This window comes from Vanessa tameamea, chromosome 23 (assembly GCF_037043105.1).
Source record: "Vanessa tameamea isolate UH-Manoa-2023 chromosome 23, ilVanTame1 primary haplotype, whole genome shotgun sequence".
NCBI classification, from domain to species: Eukaryota; Metazoa; Arthropoda; class Insecta; order Lepidoptera; family Nymphalidae; genus Vanessa; species Vanessa tameamea.
The window spans coordinates 7,458,532-7,481,195 of NC_087331.1; the positions used below are offsets into that span (position 1 = coordinate 7,458,532).

At 31.3% G+C, this 22,664-nt stretch overlaps 2 protein-coding genes across 2 annotated transcripts in view; one reads left to right on the forward strand and one right to left on the reverse strand.

Annotated features, from left to right (window-relative positions):
- Positions 1 to 17,065, reverse strand: part of LOC135193965 (serine protease inhibitor 77Ba-like) — a 404,929-nt gene extending 387,864 nt beyond the window's left edge. Inside the window, exon 1 of the mRNA XM_064218602.1 lies at positions 17,059 to 17,065. The gene's annotated coding sequence lies outside the window, so the exon portion shown is untranslated. The remainder of the gene's footprint in view (positions 1 to 17,058) is intronic.
- Positions 1 to 22,664, forward strand: part of LOC113404173 (cell adhesion molecule Dscam2-like) — a 399,093-nt gene that overhangs the window by 163,328 nt on the left and 213,101 nt on the right. The window lies entirely within an intron of this gene.

Sequence of the window (22,664 nt, forward strand, 5' to 3'; positions counted from 1 at the left end):
CAATGTATCGCTGAGATCTGGCTTAAAGGTGATGAAACCAGTTTAACTATAAGCAAATAGGACGTAACATTTTATTTCTCATGGTCGTGGAATTTACTTTCACAAGAGATATCTTCAAAAGATTCCTCGGCTCCGTAACCAGGTTACACTTACCCTTGCGATAACCATCCAAAATATAGATCAAAGTACGACTTTAGTATATAAATATATTATAAATAAATCAAACCTTTTCGTTCAGATGTGAGAAGTATTGAAATTCCATGATAAATCAACACGTACGAAAGTCGCTACAATTTGATTCTTTGATTTGGAAACATGTCTGAAATTGGTTTAGATATTTTAAAAACAATCAAAAACGATATTTTCCTTTAAATAATTAAATTATCCGCAAATAATCTTGCATTAAATTCGTTACAAAAATTGTAATTGAAATACTCCTTTATACTTCCAAGTGAAAATAAATCATGTATAAAAATTTTGTTCTTGTTATGAAAAATCATTTTCCATCAAATAATCATTAAATAATTCATACATATCTATATCACCGAATTTATATTTACTCTGAATAACATAGATAAAAATTCTCCAAAAACCTTGGTCTTACCAAAACCAAGCTTTCATCTTAATTAGGTCTCCTAACATCTTAACACGTAAAAGAGCAAATGAAAACGTTACTTTTTAACTGGTATCTCTGCGTTTTGCCGGCATGTCGAGTACGTCAAAGGCTGGCACCGTTCCAAATGGCATTGGTTTTAAAAATTCAACTTGTCCAAAGCATGTAAGAGAAATTGATGGGGGCATCAATATTGCAGCATCCGGCAACTGGCAAATGATTCCATTTGCAATGATATAGACACACTTTTAGAGGAATTTATTTTATTCGTATTTTGTTTTTGAGGTTTTCGCTTTGTTCTTATGTTTCGTAATGGTGGTTGAATTAAATAATTACGAAATAATCACCAACTTAGCCTCTTTATTTTTTTTTACTGAATAAAGTTGGTAATCCTGTCCTACTGATGGGTCAAGACTCTTTGTTAGTGGAAAAGGTTAGGAGCTTACTCCACCAAGGATGGTGGCTAAGCATGTGATATATTTTCATCCAACACGTGAAGGTTTCCTTACAATGATTTCCTTCACGTCGAGCACGAAATTAATTACAAGCACAGATTAAGCACATGGAAATTCGGCGAAATCTTCGGCAAAGATGCAGCCGTTCGATCCACTTGGCCATCTTGGCTCAATTAGAAATAATAGTTTAAACCTAAAACATACAATGTACGTATTGGTAGCAAGCTTGTAACATCGAGATCATTATGGATCGAGCACGTGTCAGGCTCAGCAAGATAGGCGAAGTGAGCTTAAACTTATAAGTACAATTATAAGAAAAAAAATACTAAAAGAAACATTCACATCATCATTCTTTCAAAATATCGTATTTTTAACGGACTTCAAAAAAATAATGAAGATGACCACCTCCTCTTTCATAGCTGATAATAATTCGGTTATTTATTACGTAACAACTCCGCCATTTATGATCCTATTTGGAAACATATTTTTTTTGTCTCAGAGGGTATACTTTCATATGTGTCCCAGTTAAATTTTAAGTCTGCTATTTATATTATGTAGTAAATATAATAAATACTCGCAATTAACGTTATGGCTTAGAGCAACACTTTCAATGGAAGTTATTAAATAAAAATGACAATTCAAATATGCTTGTGTATGCTTATGTTAATCAAGTACAGTTTAATTTGATTTTATATATATATACTCGAATGTGTCAAAATTTTACGAGTACCAAACAGTTTGCGATGTTGTCCGATTAAGAGATGAATTTGACTGTATTGTTGCTGTGACGTATTGAAACGTACGTTTTATTTTATAACAATATGTAACTGGGTCACTGTGACGATAAAATTGTTTTTAATAGCTATAACTTTAATCAGTGTTGTTGACCAATTGACACAAATCAACTACATGGAAACAGTATTATTTGTCTAGATTCGATCGAGACATTGGAGTAACAGCTCTTCTAAAATATTATTATAAAAACAAATGAGTGAGCTTCCTTTAATGGAAGGAGTTAGGTTCATTTCATATTATTCGTCGAATAATAAAAAATATTATCATTGAGTTTTTGCCTTGAAACAAAGCAAATGAAACTCGTTATGCAATTAAACAGCATTTCATAAGCAAAAAGTATGGAAATACTAGTCTCTATTGTCAAACGAATCTACTATTCGGCACTGACAAGGATTCTTTGTGCATAGAAAAAGTAGGTCATTGTGTACAATTTTTACACTTACGAGCCGAAATTTGGTATCCATAAAAAATATATTCTTTTAATCACTATTCACTAACATCATCTTTAGTACAACTTTATTGTAATAGTGATAGATTGTCCTGAATTATATATTTATTAATTTATTATATTATGTTCTTACATATACGAGAACATAGAACATATATATGTTCTCGTATATGTAAGAACATGAATTTCACGTTTGTCAAATTAATAGTCTAGATTCAAAGCCACTAAAGTCTGAATTAATTTAGTGGTAGGGCTTTGTGTACCCGTCTGGGTAGGTACCACCCGCTCATCAGATTTTCTACCGTAAAACAGTAGTACTCGGTACTGTTGTGCTCCGGTTTGAAGGGTTACTGAGCTAGTCGGTATAATTACAGACACGAGGGACATAATATCTTATTTTTTAAGGTTGATAGCGCATTGGCGATGTGAGAGGTGATTAATATTTCTTTCAACGCAATAGTGTATGAGCGGTGATGACCACTTACTATCACTTACGTATGTCATAAAAGCGCAAGTGACATACTTCACTTAAAATTTCTCCGAAACGAGCTGCATTTTTTAATATAAGTTTTATGTAAATTGACTTGGTAGTTTTTCAGTTAGGTACTAAAGAATAACGTCTTCGGATTTATTTATATAGATTGATACTTTATTGTACGTAAGTGGACACTCTATTTCGTGCACGAGTCCTCGAACATCCTATTCAGCAGATTTGAGCGTATCGTATTATTCATAATAGTTAACATTTGCATTTGTCTACAAGGTTGGTTTAAATGATATTATAATTTATGAATAATATTTTATTGAAATAAATATCTATAAATAAATAAAAAACGAAAACACTTGTGTTAATGTCTTAAGAGAATATACAATACAATATATTTTGGTTATTTTCACAGTATTAAGTCATATGGCATATTACTTTGGGGTAATGCTGCCGATATTGAATCTGTTTTTATTTTACAAAAGAGAGCAATCCGGTCTATTTATAATCTTGGAGCTAGAGACTCTTTGGGATGTTTTTAACAAAGTACTGTTGCGTCATGATATATTTACAACAATATTATGTATATTCACAGTAGCATTGATCACTTTGATAAAATCAGTGATAATCATTGTATGTGCACAAGAAGTAAGGATAAACTTAGAACGCAAAGTCAATAAATCATTCTTGGGGCAAGGTATCCGCTTCTATAATAAAATTCCGCAGACATTTTTAACTTTGCCGTTTCATAGATTCAAGTAATTTGTAAAAAATACATTGGTAAAGAAGGCATATTATTCATAATATAATTCATAAAAAAGCGTGGAGTTAATGCTTGTTGACTTCTAGGCAAGAGACATAACATACATATATAATTGTATTTAACTAACATGACTGTATTTTTAGATATTGAAAAAGAGTAACTTCTGAGTTTCTTGCCGGTTCTTCTCGATAGAATATACATTCCGAACCAGTGGTAGCTTTACTTAAAATAATTTGTTAAATGACGATTCAAAAGTGCTTGTAAAAGCCTACTTGAATAAAGTATATTTTGATTTGATTTGATTTGATTTGATTTATACCTGACTTTCAATTATTTTGCTATTTATTTTTGGAATAATATTTAATTTAATAGTAGCATATTATATATCTATGACGATATTGTCTAATTTAGCAAAATGTTACTACTGAGTTTCTTGCTGGATCTTACGTAGAATTTACTTTCCGAACCGGTTATAATACAATTATGTAAAATGACGATTCAAAAATTGTAACTTGTAAAAGCCTACTTGAATAATTGATTTTAATTTAACATACAAGTAGGAACAGGACAACGTCTTTTAAATTTTGCTAGTCTATATGTGTTAATATGTTGATAATGCTTAAAAACAACCTTATGACATTTACCTATAAAGAATTTCGAATATTTTTATTGGGTGATGATACTTATATAGTTTAATAATACAATTACTGTTAATAATATTGACAGAGACTATTCGCCGCATATGAGTCTCGAACTACATATAATACGATACAAATTGTAATATTATATAATTTATATTATGTTTATATGTTCTTCAGTCCCGCTGTGTATGCCCCGTGTTGACCGTCCGTTTGGCCGCGTTTCCAATTAGCGCAGCTCTGTACGTATGACTGTCGCTCCAAAATTCATGTCCAAGTCTAATAAGCGGGCAGGGACGCTTTGTGAGCTACTTCTTTGAGGATTTTTATTCAATGAATACGCTTGGTAGATTTCTTTCAAACATAGCAGTTGAAAAAATATCCTCGTAATCTCCACGGAAGGATATGACTGTAAAGAAATTTTAAGTGTCACTAAGGTCTTTTTTCCACTTCAATTCAATGGAACGTTACAATTTTTTGAAATATCGCAGAATATTCTAGAATTCTATATACTTACTTACTTTATAATGTATTGTACAGCTAAAGAGAAAAAAAATCAATCTAGCGACTTTATCATTACATAGCGATCTCTTCCAGGCAACCAAGGGTGTAAATGATAACTCCCAGGATATATGTATGTGTGTTTCCTGTAATTATAAATAAATATAAACAAATCATTATTTTGGTGCCATAAAATGATGATTTTAATAATACAAAAAAAGTAAAAATTCGCTTTCATTGTATACAACATATTTAATACCGAATGAAACTTTTTAATTGCTATTATAAAATATAAATTGTTTTTATAGCTAGGCTTTGTATGAAAAACGAACTCACTGATCAAATTAATGATTATTAAACGCGTTCTACCTATCTTCCCTCCGACCTTGTTGCCGTCTTTGAGAACGCAAATATATTAAACAGGCATCCGAGTAAACATACGGGAGTAATTTGAAATGATCCATTTCAAGGTGAATGAACTTTTGCTTATGTAAGATAAACATAACATAAAGCGAATTATTTTCTTATAAGGCTTTCTTCGTATTTTTAGTATGATTCCTGAATCATGCTAACATCATGTTGACTTAAACAATGTTAGCGTTCAGAACACAGTTTTGTTGATTTGATAACCTTAACAAAGCACACAAAGTTTTAACATTTTTTCACATAGTAGATGCCTTTAAGCGATTGTGTCTAATGTACTGTCACTGAAACAATAATTAATAAAAATGAAATGATTTAAATACGAACGTATTAAACTTAAAAACTTAACTTAAACTTATTCGATTAGCAGATGGTTTGTTAAATACTCAGTGTCTTTATTTTATAATTAACTAGCTGTTACCCGCGGCTTTGTCCGCGTAGAATATGAATATATTTACAAATTAACTTAAAATGTTACGTTAATGTAATACCTCTTTGAATACCACATTGGTGTGTATTCAAGCCTTTAGGGTAGAATATTCAGAAACGCTTAAATGCGAATCAACTCATTTTTAATCAGTAGCCCAAAAATAAAAATTCGAGCTTCTAACTTCAAAAATGACGGGTTTCCAGATTAACCTATATAAAAAATGTCCTATCCCTATTAAACCCCTTAGAGGTAGAATATCTAGAAACACTGAAATACGTATATAATCATTTTTAATTAGTATCCCAAAAATAAAGTTTCATATTTTTAGCTTAAACTTCCACAAAAACTTTCAACCCTTATTTCACCCCCTTAATGGTAGAATATCAAAAAACACTTAAATACGTATTTACTCATTTTTAATCAGTATCCTAAAAATAAAGTTTCATATTTGTTACAGCTTTAATATAAGGAAAAAGGGTACAGCAGTATAAGTGTACAGCCTAAAATATAAGTTTATGCTTCTAGTGCTAAAAATTCTAAACATGATAATACTTACAACAACTTACAACCTTTTATCCCCCTTTTCAACCCTTTACAGCACTTATTTCCAGATAAAAAGTATGTCCTTTCTCAGGCTCTAGACTATTTGTGTACCAAATTTCAATTAAATCGGTCCAGTAGTTTTGGCGTGAAAGCGAGACAGACAGACAGAATTACTTTCGCATTTATAATATTATAAGTATGGAAGTATGGATTGTTTTTTCCCTCGCTAGAGAGCTCCGAAATTCAAAATGCTACAGGAAGAACCGCGGCCTCCGACGCGCCTATAGCACGCTCTCGCCGAACCGGCCGGTCTGTACCACCGCAAACGCTACGTTCCGCAATTTTTAAATCTGTAATATCTTCGAAAATATTCATTTAAATCATATGCTGTAAAGGGTCATATAGATATTTAACAAAAAAGTTATTGTTGTAGCCTAAGTCACTCCTTATTACATCAGCTATCTGTCAGTGAAAGTCCCGTCAAAATCGGTCCAGCTGTTACGGAGACAAAAATTGAAAAAAAAAATGTTATTTTGTTATATGTACCGTGTATGCATATGCATTTAGTAAAAAGCGGTTATTTTAATATTACAAACAGACACTCCAATTTTATTATATGTATATATTATAGAATACAGTACAAAACAGTAGTAGCCTGTAAATTTCCCACTGCTGGTCTACGGGTTTGCTTTGCTGCTCCAATTCGGGTTGGTGGATAAATTAATAGAATAAGCCGGTATTGAATAAATAATTTTATTAATTTATTTCTCCTATACTCGAATATTATTTTGTCTCATTATTTATAACATCAATTATATTTCTTAAATATAATAATATACTATAATTATATTATGATTGTGTATATATCATGATGAGTGTATAGTTTTTAAAACTTTCAGTTCATGATTTATTTTAAGGTTTTGACTGCGACCATAATTTTTATTGTGTCCTACATTTCGAGTTGCACCTGTTGTGGTCACGATCTGACTGGGAGCGTACGATCTCTGTATAGAATATATAATATTTAAAGCTTACGATTAATAAATATTATCATAAATTAAAAAAATATATCTGAACTTCAATGAGTTATATTTTTTTTTTTTTAATAGATTTCTAGCTTTCACATCTGCGTGCACATAAATATACATAGAGTTGATGACTGGAAGTAACATACTGAACGAAATAATTACTATAAAATGTCTAGAACCTTCTTCTTGCTATATATCCTTGTATTTACTAACACAATAACGCAATAGGTATTTCAAATTGGTTTGAGGTACCTCTGGAAATTCAACGCTTGGCCGCGCCAGTTAGATAACATGTTGTTCCTAAACTAGTGCCTCGCTCGAACGCCCCTTGTCTAAAAATTACAAAATAATTTGACGCTGTTTATTGAAAAACATTTAATATGAAACATTGTGGTAATTTTCTTAATTACGTCATAGAGCTTCATATTATCAGATATACACAAAAAAAAGTAAAAAAAGCTGCTTATAATTCTGACTCAAAATTTAAATGGGTCCAATTGTGCATTGACAATTCATCTATTCATACGAATAGATGAATAGACGTTTTGCTTCTTATTTCTTATACCCACAGCGAAAGTGTAAAATGTTCTTCTAGCGTTTATGTTTCGTGGTCATTGTGATCCGGATATCTTCAGGGCAAAAATGAATAGGCTAGGAAACGCGTTCGATTTCAGTGTACAGACTAGATATCAGTACTTACCATCAGGTATGATTGTAGTCAAAAGTAAGTAAATAAATAGGAAAAAAAAATCGGTTCATAAATGTTCAGAGTTTTGAGGTCGGTCGGTGTTGTTGTAATTTCAAAGTTCTTATTTTTTAAACAAAAAAAACTAAATCTCCTCAGCTGTCCTTATCGACTCTTTCTCACAAAGGAGAACATGTCTGCATTGGTTGATGAGATATATGTATTACAAAACGTAAACAAAAGTAAGCTCTCCTTCATTTCATAATCCGAACATCCCACAAAATCCGAAAACTTGGGAAATATTTCTGGCGCATGAGCAACGGTTTTTCGGGCTATTCGAGGCACGGGAACGTGGACACTCCAACTTTTAAAATCTGGTCTGAGAATATTTCTTACCCATAAACTCATAACTTTTTATGGACCCTGGGTAAGAAGAAATAATTTGACCTACGAGGCATAAACATCTTAACGATCAAGAATAACATATCCTACCACCAAGCCAAGCAGAATTACGTAATATCATTGTGTTCCAGTTTGAAGAGTAGTTTGAGCCAGTCTACCTTAACATCGTAGTTCCGAGGGTGCATGACACATTGACAATGTAAGGGCTTATATTTCTTAAAATTCCAATGACAGTGACACATACCATTAGCCACACTTATTTTTGCCAGTCTGCCTACTTATTTTCAATAGAATATGCCATAGATTTGGGTGAAATATTATGTGATGCACCAGTTGAACAGACATTGAACTTCTCCTTGGACAAATACTCGAGGAGTATAGTATAGTATATATAGGAGTAGTATTGTCTATTGCGTATTTAGCCATTTTCTCTTAAGAATTAATGGGTAAGGAGGTCATCATAATCATCAGCACTTAATGGAATACCTTTAAGATAAAGGTCTTTGTCGATTTTGACGATGTATGTAGATAAATTCATCAAGAATGACAGTGTTGCAAACACAGAAATTGATTGATGAAAAACGCGGAGCTGAAACCGGTGAGTTTAACGATATAAAATTTTGCTCAGGAATTCCTTATAGAATGTAGGTTGGGACTAAGGATGGATTTTGTAAGAAGCATCTACTAAGGGCGTTAATAAATAATACGTCATAGCGCAGTAATCTACAGGAAGATTGTAAAGAAATTCATCTTATCTGATGCTATAAACATGAAAATCAATATTTGTGCTTCTGTTAATAAGAGACAGACCGTTTTTAAAGATATATTTTTTACAAATTCATTCCGTAAGCATGTAATATTTTGGACAAAAGTTTGTATGTAATTTTTTGCAAGTTTGAAATATGATATTCAGTATTATAATGGCAGCTACTACATCGATTTATTCTTCTTTTCAAAAGAGTGTTACCTTTATCGGTGTATTGGGGACTTGTATAGAAGTTAGTCAATTTTAGAATTTTTCAAAGATCGGATTGTTCTATTAGCGTTACTGTATTTATCCATTTATTTTTTTTATTTCAAATAGAGTTATATTTATGTCGTCCAATCCATTTAACTTGCCAGTGTAAACAGGCATTAACTCGTTTGTTACGATATCACACGAAGTATCGGACGGCCCGCATGGCGTCCGACCGATAGCGGCGCTCGCTTGGACGACCCGTTGCTAATGAGAATGAAATTGTTAGCAGTTGAAATAAATCGTCCCACTATTTTCCTAAAATATTATCCATTTATTGCTCTAAACCAGATTTAACCAGTTACTAGTTTTACACAAAACGATTATGCTTAAATATTACTGCCTAATTACTGCTTAGATCCAGATTGCACTGGTTGCTAATTATATACAGGGTGAATTTCGATTATCTTGTATAGTTTGTTTGTAGACTCCTGAATGGTAGATATGTAAATAATATTGCCGAAATGAGTTGATTTTACCTTTTTCTTTACTATATCTGGTAATAAGGATTAAGGGATTATGTGAATAGTTACTGGAATATTAAAATCAACACATAATCAAATTTGAGAACAAAATTATGTAAGTTTTTACAATATTATTCAGCCTTTATATATAATAACCACACATTATACAACAAATAAATATATACTAACAGTATATAAAACGGGATATTTACCATGTTTTTTATTTTTATTTGGTGGAGCTCGATATTTCGACGTTATCTACGAATGTCTAGTTCACGAGACATGTCTTGTCCACCAAATAAAAATAAAAAAATGGTAAATATCCCGTTTTAAATACTGTTAGTAATAAAAATAACCATGTTAATTTAATATATATATATATAATAACTATTATAATAATTATGTAAATATGTAATAATAATTATGTAAATCAAAATCGAAATTAAGTTACTACATTCAAGTAAACAAGTTCTTGAAGTAGTTTGCGTTCAGCCATAATTATACAAGATTACTTTAAAAGCTAAGCGATAACAGTTTCCGAGAAGTATTAGAAGTACAGGTATTTGAATTTTAATAAATTATTTTCATTTTTATGGTATAGGCAGGTGGATGAATGGGCCACCTGATGGTAAGTGGTCAACACTGTAAGAGATAATAACCATTCCTTACATAACCAATGCGCCATCAACCTTCGAAGTAAAATGTCATATCACTTGTTACACTGGCTCACTCACTCGGCTAAATTTGAATGAATTTGAATACGTATGTTTTGTAAATTGTAAAAATCATGTTATACAACGAATTTAGGAAGTTAAGTATGTCTTCTTAATTCAGCTGGATTGTATGTAATATAAGTTGTTACCGCTTTGCCGATACTTGTATTTAGAAACTACATTCTAACTAATATTATAAAGAGATAAGTTATTAAGTTTTAAACAATAAGTTCACACTAAATGTATTTACTTATACATAAACAGGCAAGGCAAAACAGTTTAGTAACTCATGCTTAAGTTTGTCAATCGGTTTATTTACGCTCGGCATGGACACTTAGCTTTATTAAAAAAGAAGGGGTAAATAAAGAGTTGCTCAAAAATTCAAATTAATATATTGAGTTTGCAAAATATATGACTATAATTAATTATTACTATCAACTGAGTACTCAATTTACATGTCGTTCGGCACTTTACAAAGAGTAAAACTTATTATCATTTAGGGGTTATTTACGTAACCTGTTTTAAGGATCATTAGGAGTAGGAATATATAGAAAAAAATAATGTAATTGATAGGCGGACCAGCAAATGGGCCACCTGGTGTTAAATGGTCACTACCGCCCATAGACATTGGTGCTACCATCCCTTACTTCACCACGATTTTCATGGTGGTAAAGCTTTCTGTGCTCCCGTCACGGCAAACGCGCTCCTTGTATAATTTATATATAGGTATATGATATCATTTTCTTTATTAATAAATCGCACCTGTGTGACGTCAACTATAGTCAATTATAATTTCGAAATATTTTATTTGAGTTATAGTGACGTACTTTTGAATAGTCTTATTTATTAAGAATAAAAAAATAATTTGATTGACATAAAAACCAATTTATATATACATATATGTATGTTTTCCAGACGTTCAATTATGAAATATGTAATTACATGAATAGTCTCAGTTCCGTGTGAGCATATGTACGTAATTCAGCCGAGCTGTAATGGGCTTAGCCAGCCTGAAAGCAGCTGGGACACAATTTGCATTGAAATCACTTTGTCGATAATTGCAGTTGGAAGCCAATACTTTGATTTAAACTTTGAATATTAAATTCTATTGAAATTACTTATAAACTATCGGCAGTGGCACTCAGTTTGAATACCAAAAATAGTGCACGCTCAATATGAAATAGTGGACAAAAGGGTGGACCATAACTGAATACATATGTTAGGTTCGATTCTGAATACACACCAACCATAGTATATCATATATAGATATATCCATCAACATATTCAATGCAAAATATTTACAGTACTTAACCAAAAATACTCATTCCAAAATATATACACGCTTATCAATACACGCTTTCTAAGTGTATGTTTCAAATATAAATGATAACTCTAATCAGACGACATCGTAATAACGCGTCGGACATGTTGTACCAAAATTTACTGAATTCTTAATAATGTAATTTGACTTTTATTATCATGTATCATAAAGTTCCGATTCGAATAAATGTTTATAATCTATATAATCTTTACTAAGTTAACTAATAATATTATAGTTATGTTAGTGTCGTACTTGATTATTTAGTAGATATTTCTATGAGTGAAAATCAAAAGCACGTTCGACATAAACTCGCCATTGGTAGAGATCTATGCGAGTCGTTTGATGTACTACTTCCAAACATCTATAATCTATATTGATGTGATCCGGCTTCGATGTGTGGAGGCAGGGAATTACCTAGGGAAGCACAAGAGCGACAAATTGTAACGTATTTATTATACAGACACCTGTAATGATGCAACTTCTTCATCCAGTATGCGACCAACACATGAAAAACGCCCTAAAGAACAAACGTCTTGTTTGCAACAACAGTCGCATTACTTACTTTAATGTATCGTCGGCTATCAATACGGTATGCAAAATAATAATTATTTATAGACATTTTATTGGCAATATCAGGATTATTCGAGATAAGTGGGCGTATATTCAAACGATTTTATATGAACGATCCACAAATTTAGTTAGTTTTTAATTAAACAAATCAATTCACAATAGTCATCAATATCGATTCGTTAATAAATAATTTACAAAAACACACATAAGTCACTGAATCTATTACAAAAGAATAAAGATAATGTTGGAAATTAGCGATTCGTCGCAAACGTTGTGCGCGGGAAATCTTGAATGTAACTGTCGATCCAAGATGGCCGCCGCGCTACCATCGACGCGACGCTTCACTAGAGCGCCGTTCAACTCCCATTGACACTCTTTTCCAACCAGTATGAATAAACAAGATGGCGCATCATGCGCCGTCATATTCATTTTATTTTATGGAAACAAACAATGAGATGACACTTATGGCATAAGAATATACAATATTACATACATAAGCTAAGTTTCCACTGAAACTAATTACACAATTATTAAAATTGAAAAAAGACTAACATAGATAAAATCAAATAGTTAACATTATACAATTAATGAGATCAATAAACGTATACTAGTTTTATTAGTCGGACCGGTAAACGGGTCACCTGATGACCACTGGTCACCGCCGCTCAAAGACATTGGTCCTGTAAGAAATATTAACCATTCTTTACATCGCCAATATGCCACCAACCTTAGGAACCAAGTGGTTATGTCACTTGTGCCTGTGATTACACTGACTCACTCACCCTTCAAACTAGCACACAACAATAATAACCCAGTACCCAGACGGGCTAGTACGAAATTACAACGCTAAGTAAAAATGTAGTTATACATATGCGTATGTATACTCTCTCTAAAGATTGTAAATAAACAACTTTGACCTTGAATTGACATGACATTTGAGTTACACTAGTGAGGAGAAAATTATTGAGTGAATGGGTAATGAATGCTAAGGAACGATATATTTTATTGGTTTCCCGTAATTTTATATTTTATATAAATTGCAGGTAAGGTACATATTGAAATTTTTAGATAGCAGCATTTTCAGTCTTAAATAACAATTGGGTCGTTAGCTTTGATCTGGATCGTGGTAATTCGCAAATAGCCGTAATTAACATATAAAGAGGTCACTAAAAATAACTATTTTTAGTGACAAGTCATAGAAATAGACTCACAATTTTATTTATATGAATATATTTTTATTCCCTCATTAATAAAAAGAAACATTGTATGTTTCAATAATAAAGTGGCATTTTCAAGACATATGACGTATTGTGTAATACTAAGGTTTTGAATAAATAAAATTTTATATATCTTTCAAAGAAACTCTTAATTTATCTAAAACGACTATGACCTTGAAATAAATTTCTTAGCATGAAATTTTTTGAAAAAAAATTATCAAAATGTAATTAAAAATAACATCTTATCTTAATCAATTAAACTGAAAAAGTAATGTTCAATCAGCGTAGTCACCGTGCACATGATACGAAAGATCAGAGTCTAATATCTTACTCTTGTATTATTCTCAAAACTATAAATTAATTGTTGCTTTGCATAAAACTGATCTATATTTTGGGACTGTTTTATTTCTTTAAAATGATTTAATTCTTTTAAATTTTTTGTCTGTACCTTACTATATGAAATAATAACATTTTTGTCGAACACTATGTAACTTTCTACATTTTTTTACAAATATTTTATATTCCATATTGTAACTAATTAAATAAATAAATATTTAAAAAAAAATCTAAAATGTATGTTAAGACTAAAATAATATATTTTTTATTTGTATAAATTTATTCATTCTCAATTCGTTTAGCGAACATCCTTAGTGAGGCCTCTTTAATTGTTCGTCCATCGAAAAATGGCGTTTTGAATGTCGGCAAAAATGTTTTCGTTACTTTGGAAGTCAAATTAAAGTGTAATTACGTAGTTAAGTGAAATATTGTTATATTCAAAATGAAGATATATTAATCAAGAACTGTTTGTAGTAAATCATAAAGCGGACTTATAAACAAAACACTTGTGATATTGAAAAGTACGGTTTGTTTTGGTTCTTCCCTATTCTCATTGGAATAGAGTATATGTTATGTAGACTGTTAACGTATCCAACAAAATTGTCATGCCAACAAACAAATAGCGTAATAAAAATAATAAACGAAACAGCAGCGAAAATATTTAATTCAAATAAATAAAATATTAACATAACCACAGTAGGTTTCACATTTATTATATGCATGAAAAAACTTTGCGGCCTGTTAAAACAATAAACCATTAATGCAACGCAAGCTTGATGCATCGGTACTCGAACAATACGACTACTCCGGTCTGCATATGAATTTCAGTTTAGATCTGTTTACGTTGCAAAAGAGATAGTCACCGGCTAGAGTAACTCGACCGAATAAATATACTTCTAACAGATTTCGCTCAATTCTCATCGTAGTGTAATAACTACATATTATAATATTATATTAGCTTCATTTCCTCAAATAATAAAATTAATTATTATTATTTTTTTACAAAATACTCGAAACCGATTGCAGTATCACCTTTTGGTTCCAATCTAAATTATTGGCTGAAATACTCACAAAAAATATCATCAAAATCTATACATCATCAAAATATTTACTATACTGATGTGTTCTCTAAGACACGGCTGTTAACCAACATATTGGTAAACTTTGAGAAACATCGATAACCTTATATATACCTAATAGCTTTAATTGGTTCAACCCATGGTTGAAACCAGGTCTTAGACATTTGCTAAGACAATCATATCGTGCTATATAAATAATCATTATTATTATTATTTCTTTCATAACTACATAAGACACTTATAGCCAAGTCCAACAATATTTTTCATAAATTTTGACGAGTCCCGAATATATTAATTTAATATTACTTATTCAGCGGTGAGCACTAAACGGAGCACTTTGATATTTGTGGCAACACCCGTTGTTCGAAATTAGAGCTATACTACCCGCTTCTACGAATCGTCAAAATGTTTTATTCATTATTAATTACATTTTGCATCGAATCCTATATTTATTACACGTCTAATATAATAAATTATTATTTCCTACTATAAGGCTTAACAATATTATATTAAAATATTTTAGCGAATGATTTTTGTATCAAATAATGACGTACGTTTAAATATTGAATTAATATCTTCACCAATAAAATTATTTTTTCTTTAAATTAATATTCACAATAATTGCTCTTGCGATCAAGGATTGGCTACAGCAAGACTCTTCAAACAAGGAAAAGATTTCAAAAATTACAACGCGCTGTTACATTCTAATGTAATGTAATAAATACATTACATAATATATAACAAATATAGTTGATTTTCACGAAAATTTACTTTGAACTAAGTATTTAATGTATAATCAAAATCGTAGATTTGGCTGTGCTAGATATAACATATTGTAGCATGCTACAGTGTAGCAAATCGTAGACCGTCGTAGCGTACAGCGAACAAATTATGTAACGACCGATAATAATTATAATTTTATATCAAATTAATACATTCTTGAAGCATTAGTATTTATTAATAGTAATAATATTATTATTGCATGTGTGTCTGTTGTTTTGCAGTCCCTTTATGCAGCACCGAATCGACGAATAAACGTATTTTTTTTTATGTAAAGTAAGCTAAGTAATAGTCTCTAAGCTAAGTTTTATAAGCTTTATCATAACATAACATTAACAGTCTGTATATTTTAAAGGTTTGGAACATATTACACCACGCTGCTCCAATGCTGGTTGGTGGATACATAAGTGGCAGAATTTCATAAAAAGATAACTTTTTTTATGTCAAATATAATTAATAAAACTGAAATACAATTGATATGAAATTTTCATGATAATGAATTTAACATAATTCATAGTTTCATACTGGAAATCGCAGAATATTATCTGTAAATATTTATTTTTTCTGCATGGTTTAAATAGTGTCACGAGACGGTTAAAAAACTTATTTAACTATTAATCAACTTATTATTATAGATGTACGAAGTCAAGACAAGCAACTAGTTTACAATATGAATATATTTAATATAGAGACAACATTATTGTAATATAAGGAAAAACCTCAATTCCTTTAATGATAATGTTCTATTAGTAAATTGAAAACTATTTTTGGATGGATCCAAGCTTAAAAATGATTAACATTTTTTATATATTATTATTTAATAAAACACGATTTGTGGCGCAACTTTAATAGAATTTCAAGCTAGAATTGTAAAGTAAATTCGCTTTAAGGAAAACACTTAACTGGACAAACCGTCTTATTCAAATGCTAAAATATTATTCCTTTCCGCAAGTTTATGCTAAGTCTTCCCGTTTCGTTTTCATAATGAGGTGCCATTCATTGTTAACACCGAGTTTGTAAGTCATTGTATATTGTGATGAAGTCTGTTTTACTAATATATCCTTAGCTTTAAGTCAGCAGATAGTAATATATTTTTTATTTATACTTCTGTTATAAATGTAAAAGTAGCTCTTTCTCTTTCGCTCTCTATGTCTGTTGCTCTATCACGACCAAACCACTGGATCTAATTCAATGAAATTTGTTATGAAGCTTGAACTCCAAGGAAGGACTCCTTTTTGTCTAATACCTCGACCAAGCACTGAAACACGAGTGGTAAAATGTGCTTATAGAACCCCGCGACCTTATAACATATCCGCTATCGGCATACAAAAAATCCTAGTGCGTATAAAAGGTAGAGGACTTTTGACTTTGTGTTAAAATTTTACTCATTTAAATAATTTTGATGTGATTTTGTCCTATATACAAAAGCATTTTGTAGACGACGTTGTTTTTTGCGTTTTACAAGACATTAAGTTATACTTGAACTCTTATCGCCGCCAACATTAATAAACTTAGGACATAATATTAACGACAAATTTCTCGTAAAAAGACTTTAATACAGGTTATTCGATCCTTATTATTCTTTCGATAAGAAAGAAAAAAAAAGTATATAAACCGTTTAACAAAAGAATACGTAATTCATTACAAACGATGTATTTTTTTATGTGTGATTAAGAAAGTAGGGCTTCTTACTATACGTCAAAATATATTTACAGCAATGTTATACAAATTTGCAATAATGTTATCATCATTCATTAAATATTAATCTGATAAAATAAGTGACAATCTTCAAACACTAGAAGGAACGATACGGAGCCAAATATGACTTTTCCGAACGACTTCGTTTGGATTAATCCCTGCTGCTGAATTTTATCTTAGGACATGCGCGTCAAAGTTTCACCGCACCACCAAGATGTCCGAAAATTCACATCAGCGTGATTTTGAGGCATTTTTTACTTCGTAGAACTACTCTGGGGAACCAGCTTCTGATGGCGGTTTTTCCGAACCGATACGAGATAGGAATCTTCAAGAAAGACTGCTTCTTTCTAAAAGGCCAGCAAAGCACATGCGAGCTACCGGATGTTGCACATGTCCATGGGCGGTGTCACTTTCCATTAGGTGAGTCTCCTGCTTATTTGCCAACTATGAGATAAAATCAAAAGTAAAGGTAAATGACACCAGCATTTTCGTTTCCAACTCGTCCGAGGACAGTCATGATATCATTCCGAGCGCAAGATTAGCTTATACTACTTTTCTGGTGACATTTTTAACTTTTATATTGTTGCATAGAGTTGAGTATATTTTTAATTTGATAAAAAAAATGACCTCCGAGCTTTTAACAGTTCTCAGTAAATTCTACTCTCTGAATCTGTGCTGAGCTTTGCATTCAATTTAATCCTTTAACATGACGATTCAAGAGTGCTTTTAAGAGCCAACTTAACTAAAGAATATTTTGATTCTGATTTTGATAGCAAATCTAATCAAAATATACGTCTCAAGTGCTTGTTTAAGTACTCATATTTTTACAAGATCAACTATGTATATAACATGTACAAACCGTAGGCATTGTAAAGCTTAACGCGCTAATATCAAGACTTATCAATCCTAAATGAATATATTTTTTTGCGTTAGAAAAACCACTTATTTCGGATTATAGCTTATTAAGCAACACCGCAAATTGTATGAAATACGCATTTGTAATCCAAAAAGGACGCGGATGAACGCGGACTCAGCCAGCCTTAATATAAATCTGCAAAATAAAACTAGCAATACATTCAGTAATCTCACGTTTTTAATTAATATATTTTGTAATTAAATTAATTTTAATTGAACAACATAACCGTATTATCGTTGAAGTGGATGTCGAAACACACTTTGCGAAGACATTAATTAGGCTCGAGACGGACATATTTGATCGGTTTAATCGCCTTAACTAAATTTATATATGTTTGCTCTAATTATATTAAATTACACATATAATATAATGAGCATAAATCAACTCAAGGTTTACGGAAATAGAATAAGGCTTTCGTTTTTGTATATGAGTGTGTGTACATAATTATATCAACTGGTTTTGACAAATTTTAAATATATAGTTTTTGTTAAGTGGCCGAGATGGCCCAGTGGTTAGAACGCGTGCATCTTAACCGATGATTTCGGGTTCAAACCCAGGCAGGCACCACTGAGTTTTCATGTGCTTAATTTGTGTTTATAATTCATCTCGTGCTCGGCGGTAAAGGAAAACATCGTGAGGAAACCTACATGTGTCTAATTTCAACGAAATTCTGCCACATGTGTATTCCACCAATCCGCATTGGAGCAGCGTGGTGGAATATGCTCCATACCTTCTCCTCAACGGGAGAGGAGGCCTTAGCCCAGCAGTGGGAAATTTACAGGCTGATTATGTTATGTTATGTAAGGTGTTTTTAGCGCTATAAATAGTAAAATATTTGTATGAAAAATAATACATTAAAGAAAAAATATTTATTTCTCATACTTAAGTTCGGAAGTTAAAATATTGTATTTGTTTTTAAATATAAACATATATTCACAAAAAACCATCAGACCACCAGAAGTTAATAAGTACTTATGTAATCATATCAACTTACTATCAGAATGTTAGAAGATAAAACACACGCACACACACACACGCACAAACATAAATATATTTTTAGTATCGACAGTAACAGTCATTTATAACAAACACACATAAGAGTTAAAGTACAAAAAAAAATGTTCTACCTTGAAATGTTAATTGCAGTACATTCTCATCGTATCCACTTTATCGGTTCTGAGATAAATTTGTCGTTTCGAAACGTGCCAAATAAATTAAGAGGAAATATCTTTAAACAATTAAAATGTAGTTGAGTGCTCACGACGTCTTGGCCTGACTCCAGCGACACTTGCGGTCAACTCGTCCATTTATATATACCACTTTTTCAGCTTTATAGGAAGGTAGCTAAGTGATTCTTTTGTTTTTGTGGCTTGTAATTCGAATATATATATATTTTAAATCGTTTTAGTCATTAGCATTCATTAAAGATGGCACTCGAAACAAAACAAACAAGTTTGTATATCATCAATTCGTCATACATACAAATCATATAAATCCAATGTTATGTTTGTTGCTATTTTGATTTTTGGGTTAATATTTTTTTTTGTTTCTGGTTAAAAGAATATTGCTGTCATTATGGACAAAGTTAATGTCGATAATTAAAGCAATTTGCTAGTAAGAATTTTCTTTTATTTTAATTTCTTTTAAATTCCTTAGTTCAGTATAATATAAACAAAGTATCTCTTTCATTTTAAAGTTAGCTAGTGTAACGAACTATTATCCTTCTCCTATTTTACAATAATATCATCCTTACAAGGCTCGTGTTCTTCCAGTGCGTGGTGACTAAAGAAGCGTTTCCAGGAAGAAAGTGTTTTCGAGAGTGAGAGCCCGGATTTTGAGGTAAACCCCTTTCTATTGATCTTAATAAGTAAACTTATCGGTAACGGTACGACACCATAATGCCATGAAAACGATAGATAGTTGTGACTACTAAATTTGTCGTTAAAATTATTTCAATTCGAGTCCTGAGCTTTCTTACAATATGTTTATTCGATACGACAATTTCTTAAATATTCCAACACTCTTAACCATCTGAATCATAGCAAAAAAGATGATTACGATATTTAATCATACTATATGTGAATAATTATATTCAAATATTCAAACATACGACAGACGTAGGATGACTATCTATCGTCCTCGTCCTCCTCTGATTTTGTCTGTATTTAAATAGAACATTATGTTCCTGTGATTATTCATTCAATGTAATTGTTAATTTTATTAATTTCAGCTTTAATAAATGAAGACTGATTATTTTGATGTGACGTAGAAAGGAGACACGAGGATTCATTGTTGATCTGGTAAAGAAACATAACATCAAAATAGTTTTCACAGAAACATTGTACTTTTCAAGGAGTTGATTAATATAGAGGTGCTTGGTGAGGAGCTGCTTACTGTTACTGTATGAAGTTAGACGGCGCTGTTTTCGCACTTGTATCGTGAAGATACAGCCTAAAATAGAAAAAAGGTTTAAGTATATATGTATAGATGTAGAATTCAGACACATATAAATAGAACACTTAAACTCGGAGAGCGATAACACCACGAGAACAATTGTCGAAAAATGACACAGATCTTAAAATTTATAGAGATATCTATTATTAATTTTAAAAAAGTCTTGTAACATGGAGGTTTTCCTTATAACAAAAATCAATCCAAAAACGTTTGTAAAGACCCGAGGTTATTTAAACATTAAGTATAATTGTTTTGAGTTATTAAAAACTTTATAAAATACAACAATAACAATTATTTTGTTTTATTAATGTTCATGGTTGATTAACAGCGTTTGAAAATAGATCAATGTTAATAAATAAAATTGTTGTAAAAATCTCGTATGAATTAAAAAAATAACATAAAATATAAGTTTGAATTATACTATATAAAATCAAATCTTATATAATAGAAAGGTAAAAAATCTTTCTGAAAAAAATAATCCTAAGCTTCACTATTTTTAGACATAAGCTTGTTATTGAAATGGATAATTTTCCTAGCAGAAAATAATTCTTTCATCAGTTCACAGATTTGAAACCGTAACCTTCATTTAAGATCCACGTGTTATCATTGTATAATTTTTCTTACTAATATACATTAATATACATTAATTTTAATATATTTAATATACATTCATATAATAGGTAGGACTTGCAGAGAATGGCCACGAAATACATACAATTTAGAATATTCATTATTAAAATATAATTAGCGTCAATAGCGCAATGGTTTATGAGGCGTCTAGCGGTGTATAAAGTCGCAGGATCGATCCCCCTTAGGCTATTCTCGTCCCCGCTCCTAACACAAGTGATAAGCCCACGAGAAGGGGTAAATTAGTATATTAGTAATGAGTAAAAATATATTTATTTGAAGAAATATTAATACTACATACTTTTTTTTAATGATAATTATAAGAACGTATTTAGAAAACATAACACAAGCGATATAATAATAAAACCTGGATCAAGTAAATGGAACGAACATAAAAAGTTACGGCATCCTAAGGATTTACGATAAAGGATTATTTTATGACGTAAGTCAATCTTTGATCGTGGAAGTAAACAAAATAAACATCCTGTTATGTAATAAATATTTAAAAAAGAAGCGTCGATGCAAAGGTTTACTCTCCTTTTTAGAACAAGGCTTGAAAATTATTCCACTACTCTGGTCCATTACGGGTTGATGAATGCACGCGTAGGAAGCATTTCACATGCAAATTACCTCACGTAGTATTCCTTCATGGTTGAGATCGAGATTAATTACAAATAGGAATTAGGCACGTGAAAATATATTACCGATTTTGTGTTTTAAAATATAATAAAAAGGAACCAGGTTCAACCAGATCATATCATAATCTATGTCGATGTATAGCTGTAATTATTCGTTTAGCGAAGGTTCTTTGTGCAAGTCCGCTTGGGTATGTACCACCCACTCATTAGGTATTCGATCGCCAAACATCTGGTATCATTATAGCCAATGCTCGGTCGACTTCTGGAGCTATGAATAGGTCCCTTGTGCCTGTAGTTACTGGATACCTACACAGGTGGTTCGCACAAAACACTACTCCCAAGTGACATTCTCCTGACCAATTTCAACAATGGTAGCTATTCACAACAGACAACCCAACTTCACAGAGCATATCATAGTATAGTGTGTGTGTCTTATACACTCATATTTTTATGGGATGGTTCATCTGACACCATTAGAAACCAACGGTTTTTCGTGATTTCCGAGCCAGTATAAGAGTAAATACTGCTAAGTTCAAACTTTCCTTTTTTCCTCGACGGGAAAAACTCAATATTTTTTTACTCATTTCTTTCATTCGGGGTTTCCATCCAAGTTAGATGATCTACCATG